The 15,308-nt window shown below is 39.2% G+C and overlaps 1 non-coding gene across 1 annotated transcript; it reads left to right on the top strand.

Moving 5' to 3' along the window:
• The first annotated feature begins 4,721 nt into the window (after positions 1–4,721).
• Positions 4,722–4,828, top strand: LOC128279613 (small nucleolar RNA R71). Its single transcript, XR_008269812.1, has one exon. It is a non-coding gene; the product is annotated as a small nucleolar RNA R71 (small nucleolar RNA).
• Positions 4,829–15,308: the final 10,480 nt, after the last annotated feature.

Raw genomic sequence — 15,308 nt, 5'->3', positions numbered from 1 at the left:
CGCACTCAAAGTAATAATAAAAGTGAACATGAAAGAATTAATAGATGCTCAAAAGGCTCAAAAATCTCACAAAAACTATGGCTTTTTAATGTTTAAAACTTGTGAATTCCAACTCAAAGTTATACCTAAACTTTGGGGAAACAACCTAAAATTTTAAATTTAACTTATCATGCTTGATTCTCTAACGTCTTTAAGTTTAAACAATCAATGCATAGATGCCTATGTTTTAATCTAAGATATATCAATCAAAATCATAAATCAATCAAAATTTATCCTAAATATGATATGAGAGCTTTTCAAGAGAACAAGGCAGTCATTTAGGGATTTTTCTGATAATGAAATAAATACCCCCCACACTTAAGATGTACATTGCCCTCAATGTACAAAGATAGATATTAGAATATAAAAATAAGATAGGGAGAGAAGTGAAACTTCCTGTATGATGAATTCCTCGACCTGGAGGTTGGAGAGTAATCGGTGCGAGAGTAGAGGAGGATACTCCGGCGGTGGTAGAGGTTCATTAGTCCATAAGTCCTGCACCAAAAGAATATTATATCTAGTGGTAGCTATCGTCGTGGTCGATTAGGACATGGCAGTCGTAGAGAACCTTTCCCGGTGGAGTTTTTAGTTCCTATGCGATGATGAGCTTAAGGGCTTTATATAACTGTGATAAAATCAGGAACTTTTTAGGGGATATTAGGAAGAATAATTACTCATAAGGAAATAACCAAAATTGATAATTAAAAATAAAATTCTAAAATCTAATAAAAATAAAAAGTAGTTTTAATAAAAATTAAAAACATAAAATAATAAATAAATGTTTTTAAACATCTTCATCGCTGGATGGTTCGCAAGGTGGGCCTGGCGATGAGATGTGGAGGTGCTGACAAATCTGCTGTAGAGTAGCATCAATGTTGTCAAATCGTTGAAAACACTGCTACTCGAATCGAGTGAGGCGCTCATAGATGTCAGCATATGAAGCCACCGCATGAACTGGACGAGAGGGTGGTGGTGGCTGAGTTGGTGGGTCCTCGTGCTGTGGAGGGACATCATCAGGAATGTCCTCGTAGGCCTCCTCCTAGGTAGATTGGGTGAGACGATATTGAGGAGGGTAGGTTCCTCAGTGCTTTTCGATCATCCTCATGCTAAGCATGCTCGAGATGCCTTGTGGAGACATCTGGCCAATGAGAGTTAAGGATGATTCTTGGGCTGCAGTGCTGAGGAGCCCGAAGTGTCGAGCCAACTGAGTAACATAGGGGCCAATGGAGATGATCCCCTTCCTATGCCGCTCCGTCTGGTGCTGAATCGCGGCGGCGATGAAAAAGGCAAGGTCGATGACGTGCCCGTACGACATACACCATAAAAAGTATGCGTCTGAGTGTTGACAACGCCAGTGCTCTCTCGCTATCCTGTAATCGTGTGAGCCAAAATAGTGTGTAGGTACCTCAGAGATGGAGGGAGAGCCAATGCCTTGGAGCGGCTAGGATTGTATGTGGCCCCACTTGGTACTAGTACGTCCCAGCACCGTGAAGGAGAATGATGGATGTGGCGATTGAGGGCATGTAAGTCATTCTCCTCCTTGAATTCCTCCGTATATAAACCCAATGCCGTACCGAATTCTGGGACGCTGAGCTGGTGGACTAACCCACCTACGCGAAATTGGACTGTGCCGGGATCATCGTAGTTCGTCATTACGGTCTGAAGATGGAATGTTGAGCATAGTTCCATCATGATCTCGAGGTTTGTTGGCTCGATGATCCCAAAGAACAGCTCCCAAGGGTCGGTGGTCAGGAGGGCCCGAATTGCTTCAGCCAACTGAACTTATTCTACCGTAGCCCAGTCGATGCAGCGGCCTGGAATTAAAGGTCGGGCCTGAAGCATTTGCAATAGTTCTTCTTGGGGCCCGATGGGGAACCTCGGGAAAGGGTGACGAACTTCCGCGGTAGGACCCGAGGAAGATGACGCTCCCTTCGTTTTCTTTGAAGCAGAGATAACGGCCTTTTTACCACGTGAAGACGACATTGTATATGCTAAAGGGAAGAGATTGGGCATCGAGAATGAAGTTGGGAGCGGCGCACGGGCGTGGCAGGGAGGCCGTGTGGACTTGCAGCAGCTAGGGTTAGGGGTTTTGAGTGGGGAAGACAATGAATAGTGCAGGGTATTTATAGATTTTGGGGCACATGGCCAGGTGACACACTCATGTTCCCTAATTTCAGCCTGTGTGATTCACGAATTTTGAATTTGGGCATGTCTGACATTTAGTACAGGCCCGTGTTCCGTGGGCGTGTGGGTGCACATGGCCTTGTCACACGGCCGTGTCTGGAATTGTTCGTTTCTCCCACGCCCGTGTATGTATACCCACACCCATGTCAATCTAACAGGTTCGACCACGGGTGCTAGACACGGGCGTGTTGTACGCCCGTTCTGCTTTAACAGGTTCACCCACGATTCTTCTACACGGGCGTGTCGCACACCCGTGTTGTTTTGACAGGTTCGACCATGGCCATATTGCATGGCCTTGGCGTTTTATCATAGCTCGTGTTTGGAAAAATTGTTGCCCTATTTTCACACAGCTCTAAGCACGCCCGTGTGCTTGGCCGTGTCTCTGTGGAAGACCTGTATTCAAGAGCTCCGTTAGTAAGTTAGGTGTTGAAGACTAAATTTTAAAGAAGTTAATATAGTTAATGCTCGGGTTGCCTCTCAAGAAGCGCTTATTTATAGTCTAAGCTCAACTTACCTCTCCGTTGAATCGTCATGGTGGTTGAGGAGTTTATACTCCTCATTCTTGCTATCAATCTTATCAAAATAAGGTTTTAAAAGGGTGCTATTTACCTTAAAAGTGCCGAACTTAGGATGACTCACCTCGACTGTACCGAATGGGAAAATGCTGAGTACCGTAAAAGGGATTTCTTCATTCGGTGTGGTAGTTACAATGTAGGGATCTGCGACATCTAATAATACTCTATCTCCAACCTTAAGTTGATTTGGGTAGGTATTGAGCTCGTCCTGACGTAGTTTTGGTTTATCGTGTGTTCTTGGTTTATGCATCCGCCATTCATCAAGCTCCTCGATTTGTAACTTTCGATCTTCATGAACAGGTCCTCTACTATTGCTTGAGAATGACTCATGTGCTTCCTTCAGACTCATTTCCTGCAAAGTAGGTTGTACCATATTGCTAGTTTTAGTAGAATAGGTTAAAAGATCACCTTCAAATTCTGATGTGTTGCAAGAATTGCAAGCTTGAAGAGTGATTGTTTCGTCTCCTACATGGATTGTGACTTCACCTGTGCCAACATCAATAATTGTTTTAGCAGTTACTAAAAAGGGTCTCCCTAAAATCAAAGGGGTGTTGTTACCTTCCTCTATGTTTAGAACAACGAAGTCAACAGGAAATATAAATTTATCTATTTTAACTAGTACATCTTCAATAATACCCCTAGGAAATCTTATAATTTTATCTACTAATTGAATGCTCATCCTAGTTTGTTTAGGTTACCCAAGACCTTGTTGCTTAAACATTTTGTAAGGCATGACGTTGATACTAGCCCTTAAATCAGCTAATACATTATTAATATCTAAACTACCAATTAACCAAGGAATCGTAAAACTCCCTGGATCTTTTAGTTTGTTGGGTAGTTTATTCTGGAGAATAGCTGACCAAACTGCTTTTAGCTCCACGTACGATGCCTCGTCCAACTTCCGTTTATTTGCTAAAAGCTCCTTTAAAAATTTCATTACGTTTGGCATCTGCGATAGAGCTTCAAAAAATGGTAAGTTAATGTGTAATTTTTTTAAGAGTTTAAGGAATTTACCAAATTGTTCATCTGAGCTATCTTTCCTTTTCGTGTTGGGGTATGGCACACGAGGTTTATATTCGATATTCATTGATTTGTTTTTATTATGACCTGCCTTACCTTGACTTTGCTTACCATAGTTTCTTGCCTCGGTTCTGGCTCAGGCTCAACGACTCCTTCATCATCTTGAATATTAATTGGGTTGAGTTGTTTCCTTGGGTTGGGTTCAGTATTACTTGGCAAGCTACCTTGTGGTCGTTCAGAGATTAGTTTGGAAAGCTGGCCTATCTGAGTTTCGAGCCCTTAGATCGATGCTTGTTGATTTTTAAGTGCTGTCTCGGTGTTTTGGAAATGGGTTTCTGACACCGAGATAAACTTTGAGAACATTTCTTTAAGGTTCAACATCTTTTCCTGTTGGTAGGGTGGTTGTTGGTAGCCTGAAGGTGGTCTCTGATTTCCTTGGCCTCCCCATGAGAAATTTGGGTGGTTCTTCCAACCTGCATTGTAAGTGTTACTATATGGATTGTTTTGAGATCGAGAATTATTACCTATGTAATTTAACTGCTCGTTATCCATGTTATGGCCATAAGGTTGGTATTCCGAATGGCTTGTTCCACATCCACTTGCTTCTCACTGTATTACTGGGTAAACCTATGAAGAACTAAGAAAACCATCAATTTTCTTATTCAAGAGTTCTACTTGATTAGAGAGCATGGTGATCGAATCGACGTTATAAACACCGACTGTTTTTGTTGGCTTGTCCTCATGACTTGCCATTGATAGTTATTCAATGACATCTCTTCTATAAACTCATAAGCATCTTCAGGTGTTTTATTATTCATGGTTCCGCCAGCAGTTGCGTCAACCATTTGCCGAGTCGAAGGATTCAGGCCATTATGGAACGTTTGAACCTGAAGCCAAAGTGGTAACCCATGGTGAGGGCACCTTCTCAGTAAGTCATTGTATCTCTCCCATGCATCGTAAAGAGTTTCTAAGTCCATCTGCACAAACGAAGAGATATCATTACGTAATTTAGCCGTTTTAGCTGGCGGAAAATATTTTAGTAAAAATTTTTCAGTCATTTATTCCCAAGTAGTGATTGACCCTCGTGGTAACGAGTTCAACCACTGTTTAGCTTCGTTCCTCAATAAAAAGGGAAACAACCGAAGACGTATGGCATCGTCAGAAACACCATTAATTTTAAATGTATCGTATAGTTCCAAAAAGTTTGCTAAGTGAGTGTTGGGATCTCATCCTACAAACCATCAAACTGAACAAATTACTGTATCATTTGAATAGTGTTAGGTTTTAGTTCAAAAGTATTTGCAGCTACAGCAGGTCTAACTATGCTCGATTCAGTTCCTGTTAAAGAAGGTTTAGCATAATCATACATAGTGCATGGAGTAGGATTTTGATTAACCACAATTGCAGGAGGTAGCTGATTGTCTTGGTTTTCAGCCATCTCTTCGGTTAGGGGTTGAGTATCGTCCTTTTGCTCGTTCTCTGTGTATCTTAAGCTTCGCCTTATTTCTCTTTGGTTTCTGCAAACTGTGTGATCGATTTCTTCGTCAAAAAATAGTGGTCCTGACGGGTTTCTTCTAGTCATAAACTATAAAAACCTGCCAAGAGAAAGAAAAAAGTAAATTAATAAATAATAATTAAATTAAATTGAAAGAAAAATAAATGGCTAAAGTAATAAAAATTGAGCGTTCCTAATATCTTAATTCCCCGGTAATGGTGCCAAAAACTTGATTGCGTTATTTCGTGATAGATTTTAAATATTGATAATTAATCGTTCTTGAAACTAACTATTATCGTGATGTAGGCAAGTGTACCTATCGAACAGTAGAATAGTTTTAGCAAGACCGGATTGTTGAACCCAAAGGAACTAAAAGTACTAGTAGTGACTGTTTTTTTATTATCTAGCCTAAGAATAGAGAGGTTTTGTTTTAACTAACTAATTATCTAATCTGAGAACTCACTGAGAATAGAATTGGGAACTACTTTTTGGGAAAATCGATTGAAATAAGACAATACCTAAGGAAAAATCCACCTAGACTTTACTTGTTATTCTGGCTCTGAACCGAACGATTTATTCATTCAACCTGTTCCGTAGAGATCCCTAAGTTATGTTATTATCCCTATTCAAGACTAATAACGTCTAATCCCTAGATTGAATAATTGAGACCTTTCTCTAATTAACACCATAAGGTTGCATTAACTCGATCTATGGATCCCCTTATTAGGTTTCACCCTAATCCGGCAAAATCTTGTCACCCCATGTCTAGGCATGCAATCAACTCCGCTTAATTATGACAAATGTACTCTTAGACAAGGTCTATTCCTCGTCTGAGTAAGAGCTTATCTTGAATCGGTATCCTGGGATATCAAAACAAGAATTAAGATTACATAATTAAGAACAAGTTAAATATTTATCATACAATTCAGAAAATAATAACAATATTCGTCTTAGGTTTCATTCCCCTTAGGTATTTAGGGGTTTTAGTTCATAACTAAACAAGAAAACATCTCAGAATAATAAAGAATACAAAACATAAAGAAAACCTAAAACTCTTGAAGGGGAAATTGAGGAGAGATCTTCAGTCTTGATGGTGAATCCGGCTTCTGAGATGGATCAATTGGTTTCCTTGGAGTAATTCCTTACTCCCTCCCTCCATGTGTCTTGCTTCCTCCTCTAGGGTGTTTTTATAGGCTTTGGAATGCCTAAGAGCCCTCAAAATTAGCCTTTTCCGAATTGGACTCAACTTGGGCTCGGTAGGGACACACCCGTGTGACATGCCCGTGTGCGATTACTTCAGGCCATGCTCAAGCCTACCAAATTGACACAGCTGTGTGGTCTGCCTGTGTGAGGAGGTCCAGGCCGTGTTGATTTCGTACTTTGGCCTATTTTCTACGTTTTTGGCCTATTTCTTGTTCTTTTTGTTCTCCTATGCTCTCTAAGTATAAAACATGAAATTAAAGCATTAGGAGCATCGAATTCACCAATTCTAATTGAAAATCATCCATAAAATGCGTTAAGCATGGGGTAAAATATGTATAAATTACGGTTATCAGTAGCCACACAACAAAAACCATTGATTAGCAAAGCAACAAATCAGGAATGGATGGAAGTTGAGAAAAAAATAATAGAAATTGAAGAGGAGGTTGAAGAAACATCAAAAGTAAATACGATTGAACAGAAGATAAGAGATGAATCAAACAAAATTAGTACAGGGCCACGTTGAAGATGAACAATTGTGGAAATTGAAGAAATGTTTGGTGGGAGAGGTGGCTACTTTTTATGAAAAAAATAGTTTGGCTGATAGAATTGTGAGGATAGGACTTGGCGAAATTAGTGTGAAGAGAATTCGAGGAAATTATTTCCTTATTAAGATTCCATATGAAGAACTAATAGAAATATTGAAATAGAAAGAATGGTCGTACTTGAAGGAATTTTTCATAAGGATTGAACCTTGGTCAAAAAAGATAGTGTTCTCAGAGAGGGTTTCATGGACCAAAATTTTAGGGGTACCTCTGTACTACTGGAATTATGAAACATTCAAAAGGGTAGTTGGCAATTGAGCGATCTAATTTTGATGGGGGAGAACTTGACAAAAACAACAAACTATGAGAAGATTGAGATGCTAATTTCAATTAAACAATCGATGCAGATTGAAGAAGTAATAACATTGGATGTGGGAGATATTAGTTTTTTGACCAGTTTAAGAGAAAGGGGATGGTCAAAAGTATTTAAAAACAATATCTCGAACAAGGAGGTACGACAGGAGGAGGTTGAAGAAGGTGTGTCAGAATCAAAATTGGTGATCAGATTGGAATCGAAGAAATCTCAAGAGGGCAACTAAAACATTATGGAGAAAGTAATTATGGAAGATGGCACTAAAAATGATAAAAATGGAAAAAAAATATTAGACGATGTTTGGGGTATTAAATGAAGGGGATCATGATGCCGGAAGTAATGGAAATTTAATTGAAAGGGAATTTGGAGATAGTAGAGGTATGGACTGGGCTAGAAATGGCTTAGTAATTATGTGTCTGGCATTTGTAATAGGCCTGAGTGGGGGATCAGATGCACATGAGGATATGGAAGATGGTGTGGAATTAGAAATGAAGGGCTGATTTTGGGAGAGGAAAATAGTTCATAGCAAAACAAAATTCTAAAAACGAATTAGAAAATGAATCAGGGGGACAAGGGATTTGTCAAGAGATTGAAGATGAATTCTTAAATACAATCCAAAATAGAAAGAAGAAGAAACATTTAATAAAAAAATCAGTTCCATGCGAGACATTCTGGATAGGATGCTGACATTTAAGAAGAAACAAAAGAGGGATAGAATTTGGAGAAAGAAAATGGGCAAGGTAACATCAAGAAGTGTAGAAAATCATGAATTTATCATTTTCAGAGTCAGACATCAGCAACAGAGGGAAGGTAATTTTAAGGGAGGCAAAGCAGACCTGGAAAGTGGGGAAAAAATTAGGATTAAATGTGAGGGGAAATGAAGCGGAAGTCCTTGAGGATATAATGAGACTCGAAGACCAATAGCAAAGGACTTGAAGAGAATAAATAAAGCCCCAGTGCAACAACAGGTGCGGGTTTGAATTTGCTGTTTTGATTTATCTTGGAAAATTGGTTAGATGATATGAGAATTGTTACTTGGAATATAAGAGGTTTAGCATCAGAGGTCAAGATTGCAATGGTGAGTAGATTAGTTAGAATACACAGGGTAAATGTATGTTTTCTTACAGGAAACAAAATTACAAGTAGTGTTTGGGGATCTAATTACAAGAAACTGGGGAGATGACAACTTTGATTTTAGGTATGAGACAGCAGTAGGTCGTTCAGGAGGGTTAATTACAATATGGGATAAAGAGTATTTTCAAATGAATAAGGAATATTGTGTTAATCAATTTGTAGTGGTGGAAGGGATTTGGTTGTCCTTAAGTTGGGAAGGAGTATTGATCAATGTATATATGCCTAACACATTGATGAAACAAAAGATTTTATGGGATGAGATGATTGAGATTTGAAAAGAGTTTAATAAACATTGGTTATGGGTAGGGACTTTAACATAGTTAGAAACAAGAGCGAAAGAAGCAACTATGTGGGATTATTACAGGGATCGAAGGATTTTTGGAGCTTTATTGACAAATGCAAATTGGTGGATTTGTTATTGATAGGGAAAAATTTAACCTGGTATCGACTGGACAAGAAGAAGAGTAGGCTGGATAGATTTCTAGTGGATGAAGAATAGTTAGAACATTCTAAAGGAATTTTTTTGTGGGGAAGTGTTGATGGACAAAGGAAAATGGCGAAGGTAAAGTGGAAACAAATTTGATTGCCAAAGGATAAGTGGGGTGCAGGAGTTGTGGATATCAGGGTAAATAACAAAACACTCATGGCCAAATAGAGTTGGAGATACGCGGTGGAAAGAGAAGCGTTATAGAGAAAAACTATATTTACGAAGTACAAATCCCTTGCACAAGATGGCAAATTAGAACGATCAACACAAAAGATATGTCGGTGGTTTGGAGGGGTATCGTGAAGAATGCTAAATACTCAAAAGTGGCTAAATGGATGGGGAAAGAATCTTTTCGTTGGCTAATTGGGAATGGTAATACAATAATGCTCTGGGAGGATATTTAGTTTGGAGAATGACCAATGAGAGTGGAATTTCCAAGGTTGTTTCGTTTAGTAAATAACACGAAAGGGTTGGTGAAAGACTTTTCGAACTTGAACGAGTTTAATGAGGTTAATTGGGTAGACTTTTTTATACGACCACTATTGGAAAGGGAATTGGATATGCACAATTACTTAAGGGAAGTAGTTAATAATAAGGTGCTGGTGCCAGAAGAGGAGGATTGTCTAATATGGATACATGATAATAAATGGGTGTTCTTAGTGAAGAAATTATCAGAATTATTGATCAAAGGAGTGGAAGACATTAGTTTCGCTTTTGATAACATTTGGAAGTTAAAAGTACCTCCTAGAGTGAGAAGCTTCCATTGGATGCTTTCAATAGATAGGCTACCTACTAAGGAGTTCCTGAATAGAAGAGGTGTGTAGCTTTGTTAATTGGAGAAAGGTTGCTCTTGGTGCGATAGAGAATCAGAGAACGCAGAGCATCTTTTTTTCTAATGCAAATTCATTGAAGGGTTTTGGTGAAAGACTTTCTAGTGGTGGGATGTTGAATGGAATCCAATTGATGGTTTCTTAGATTTTTACTCTTTATGTAATAATGTGGATTTTAGAGGTGAGTGCAAAAGCCTATGGCTAATATCGGTGACAGTTGTAACACCCCACTCCCATACCCAATACTGGGACGGAATACGAGGTGTTACCTACCTTGAACACATGCATTCCTACGTTTCTGAATCAACAAGACCTGGTCAAATTTAAAAATTTGTCTAAACTTCTTCAATATGGCCTACAAGACTCCAAACATTCATTTAAAAGCCAATCGGAGCCAATTTGGGTTCTTCAACGTATTCTAAAAAATAACACTAGACACAGGGGAACACGCCTGTGTTGGAGGGCCAACATGCTCGTGTGACCAATTCGACATGGCCGTGCTGTTGGCCCGTATGGCTCACACGGCCTAAGTACACAAGGACACGCCCTTGTCCTTTACCTATGTGGAATTAATTTCAATTTCGAGCCTACAGGAGTTTTCACACGGCCTAGCACACACCTCTGTCCATGGCCCGTGTCCCTCACATTGCCATGACACACCAGTGTCTTAGCCCGTGTGTAAAAACCTGGACTTTCTATTTCTGACGTCAGTGATTCTTAAGGTTCAGGCGGCCAAGGCACACACCCATGTGCTAGGCCATGTCCTTCACACAGCTAAGACACACGATCCTATCTCTGCCCATGTGCTTACTACCATGCATACTGACTTGTAAATTTTACGTACAGGGGACATACGGCTGGATCGCACGCCTGTGGGGCATACTGTGTGTCACACACGGCCTATAAACACACCCATGTGTTTACCCGTGTGGGAAAAAATAGGGCTATCTACCAAGCCACTTTGTCACCCTTAGTCACATAACCTACACAAAATCAATCAACACCAGTACAAGAATGGTCCACATAACTAAAACAGTCACAATAGGCAACATTTCACATATACAATATACTCATCCATGAAAATAACATCTTTTGTGTATATATAACAAAATGAATATTAGCCCTCATTCAAGGCTTTATACCAAGTAAAGGGTTTTAGCCCAAGCCCACACATTCGGCCAATTCCCAATGACACAAAATATTAAAGCCTAAGCCCTATACATGCCATACTCAAAAGAAGTAATCTAACTATACCAAGTGCTTCGGCTGATAGCGTGATCGTTGGATCCGACGTCCGTTGGTTCTTGAGATATTTAGGCGGCACTATAAGAAAATGGAAAGGAAAGGAAGTAAGCACATAGCTTAGTAAGTTGCATGCAAATAAATATAACAACAATTTTACTATTCATCAACATGCTCATAATACAAGAGAAGGCATAAGCACAATTTACTCATCACTATCCATTACAAATCATATAAAATATTTTGAGCTCACATCTCATACATACTAAATTGGTATCTGTACCACTCACAACAAGGTTATACTTCTCTCACTAACTTAAACCATAACTCTCACTGTTAAACCATTTGGAACACTACCAGATAATCAATAAGCCTCAAACATGGCGTAGAATGCCGATGCCATGTCCTAGACGTGGTCTTACACTGGCTCATATCTCAAGTCGATGCCATGTCCTAGACATAGTCTTACACTGACTATGATCATCGAGGCCGACGCCATGTCCCAGACATGGTCTTGCACTAGCTCTCACATATCTGTGCTGATGCCATGTCCTAGACATGGTTTTATACTGACACATCTCGTAGCCGATGCATGTCCCAGACATGTTTTACGTTAGCTTACGTCTTGAGGCAGTTACATGTCTCAGACATGTCTTAAACTAGCTTTCGTCTCAATGCTAATGCCATGTCCCAGACATGGTCTTACACTGGCTCATAATAACCCATACGTCATGGCATGAATATCTTATTTATTTCCTATGGTTCAAATGGGTGATTCTACTATCTCAACTATCATCATGCATTCTCAATTCCACAATCAAGAAATTCATGCTATAGCAATCAAAAAACATATAATAACAATGTAGTTGTATTACTTACATACAACTTACCTCGAATTACAAAATATGGCGATTAGTCGGTCTAATCTACTTGTTTGGCCTTCCCCCAGTCTAGGCTCGTGTTTTGTATTTCTTGATCTATAATAATAAAATTCACTCGTTTTGTCACCTCCTTAATCTAGACACTCGAAAATTCAATATTGGGTAAAATGACCATTTTGCCCCTAGACTTTTACAAAATGACCATTTTAACCCTATGCTTGAAAATCGATTTTTTTATCGAATTTCTTCATATCATAAGCCTAGCCAAACCATTTTTACTCTTATAGCAATCCAAAATTTCCACTATTTCACACATTAATCACTTATTTTACAACTTATGCAAAATGGTCCTTAGTTAAGGTTTCCCTGAAAACTTCTTCACAAAAGTTTTTTATTACACATCTAATACTCATATTCTTTCATAAAATTTCAAAAAACTACATGAACACTTTCACGGTAAAACCCTAGACTTTCAACCATTTTGCAAAATGGTCCCCTCATTTGAAAGCTCATGCTTCAAAGGGTCCAAAATGTAAAAATCATCAAGAAAACTATCAAAATCACTTACTTGGGAGAGGGATAAGTTGGTAAATCTTTCAAGCTTCCCAAGCCCCTCTAATGGCTGATATTCCAGTTGGAATAAAGAAAGAGTAAAGAAAATGAAAGTAAATTTTTATTTTATTCAATCTATTCACTTAAGTCACCAACCCACCAAATTTCTTTGACTTTTCTATCTCCTTGTCCCTATGGCCGGTCATGCTATTCTAAAGGGTCTAATTTCCCTTTAAAGACCTCCAATTTTGGTCCTTTAGCTATTTAACACCCTTAGCTATCAAAATAGGACTTTTGTTCTTTATGCAATTTAGTCCTTTTTTCGAAATTAAGCTCATAAACGCTAAAATTACTTCGCCAAATTTTTCATGCACTAATATAAACATGTTATAAACTTAAAATAATAATAAAATATTTTCTCCGACCTCGAATTAGTGGTCTCAAAACCACTGTTCTGACATGGCCCAAAATCGGGTAGTTACAATTCTTTCCCCTTAGGGATTTTCGTCCCTGAAAATCTTATCGGCGAATAAGTTCGATTACTGATCTCTCATGGTCTCCTCGGGTTCCTATGTGGCTTCCTCAACTCCATGTCTATGCCACAAAACTTTCACAAGTATGATACTTTTATTCCTCAATTGTTTAACTTCCCAAGCCAAAACTTTGACCGGCTTTTTGCGATAAGTCATGTCCGGATGAATTTCTACCTCTGTTGGCGCAATCACATGCAAAGGGTCCAATTTATATCGATGTAACATGGACACATGAAACACATCGTGAATCTTTTCTAACTCTGAGGGAAAAGCCAATCGGTAGGCCACAGGCCCTGCTCTCTCGATAACCTCATAAGGTCCTATGAAACAAGGACTCAACTTGCCTCTTCTACTAAATCTGAGGACTTTCCTCCACGGGGATACTTTTAAGAACACTTGATCACTGACTTGATGTTCAATCTTTTTTCGTTTCAAATCCGCGTAGGATTTTTGTCTATTTGAGGTGGCCTTCAAACAATCACAAATCACTTTAACTTTCTCTTTAGTCTCTTTGACTAGATCGACCCCGTGAATATGACTCTCTCTGAGCTCAGTCCAATATAAAAGCATTCAACAATTCCGCCCATATAAACCCTCATAAGGCGACATCTTCACACTTGACTGATAACTATTATTGTAAGCGAATTCAACCAATGGTAAGTACCTTTCCCAACTACCTTAAAACTTGAGAACACAACACCGCAACATGTCTTCTAAAATCTGAATTACTCTTTCTGACTGACCGTCAGTTTGTGGGTGAAATGTCATACTAAAATTCAGGTTAGTTCCCAATGCCTCTTGTAACTTCTTTCAAAACCTTAAGGTAAATCTCTAGTCTCTATTTGAAATAATCGACAGAGGCACTCCATGAAGCATCACAATCTTGAAAAAGTACAAGTCGGCCAGCTTCTCAAGAGAGTAGTCGGTACGCACTGGTATAAAATTTGCTGACTTTGTTAACCTATCTAGAACAAACCAAACAACATACTTTTTCTTCGGGTTACCGGTAAACCCGTCACAAAATCTATAGTAATCTGATCCCACTTCCACTCAGGGACCGTGATAGGCTGAAGTAGACCCGAAGGTACTTGATGTTCATCCTTCTCTTGCTGACACACTAGGCACTTAGAGACAAACTCTGAAATGTCTCTTTTCATTCCTGACCACCAATACATTTTCTTTAGGTCGTTGTACATTTTCACACTACCCGGGTGGATAGACAAGCAACCACTATGTGCCTCTCGTAGAATCTTCTGAATAAGTTCACTGTCCTTGGGTACACAAACTCTATCTTTGAACATTATACACCTATCAGTGCCAATCCAAAAGTCTGATTCAACCCTCGAATCACACTAAGTCATCTTAGCTTGCAAATCCTTGTCACCTTTCTGAGCTTCACAGATCTCTTGTATAAACATTGGCCTAATTCTCAACTCTGCCAAAACCGAACCATCATCTAATAAGGCTAACTGTGCATCCATTGCTCTCAACGTAAATAATGATTTTCTACTCAAGGCATCAGTGACCACATTTACGTTGCGTAGGTGATAATCAATCACCAACTCATAATCCTTTATCAACTCTAGCCACCTTCATTGCTGTAGGTTCAACTCCTTCTGAGTCATTAAATACTTGAGACTTTTATGGTCGGTGAACACTCGGCACTTCTCGCCATACAAATGGTGTCTCCAAATTTTCAACGCGAACACAATGGCGGCCAACTTTAAGTCGTGCGTCGGGTAGTTTTTCTCATGTGGTTTTAGTTGTCTCGAAGCATAACCTATAACCTTACCTTCTTGCTTAAGTACACACCCCAATCCATTCATGGAGGTGTCGTTATATATCACAAAATCTTTGCTCAATTCCAGTTGCACGAACACTAGGACTTTGGTCAACAAAACCTTTAACTTCTCAAAACTCCATTGACACTTTTCTGTCCATTCGAACTTGACTTTTTTTTGCAAAAATCTTGTCATTAGAGTTGCTATCATAGAGAATCCATTAACAAATCTTCTACAGTACCCATCCAAACCCAAAAACCTTCGAACCTCTGTCACATTCCTTGGCGGTTTCCACTCGACAATAGTCGAGATCTTGCTTGGGTCAACTTGGATCCCATCACCCGACACAATGTGTCTGACAAATCCGACCTCCTTAAGCCATAATTCACTCTTACTGAACTCGGCGTACAACTACTTGTCTCTCAAGGTTTGTAAAA

Source organism: Gossypium arboreum, chromosome 8 (assembly GCF_025698485.1).
Source record: "Gossypium arboreum isolate Shixiya-1 chromosome 8, ASM2569848v2, whole genome shotgun sequence".
Classification (NCBI taxonomy): Eukaryota; Viridiplantae; Streptophyta; class Magnoliopsida; order Malvales; family Malvaceae; genus Gossypium; species Gossypium arboreum.
This window is presented reverse-complemented; position numbering and strand designations above follow the sequence as displayed.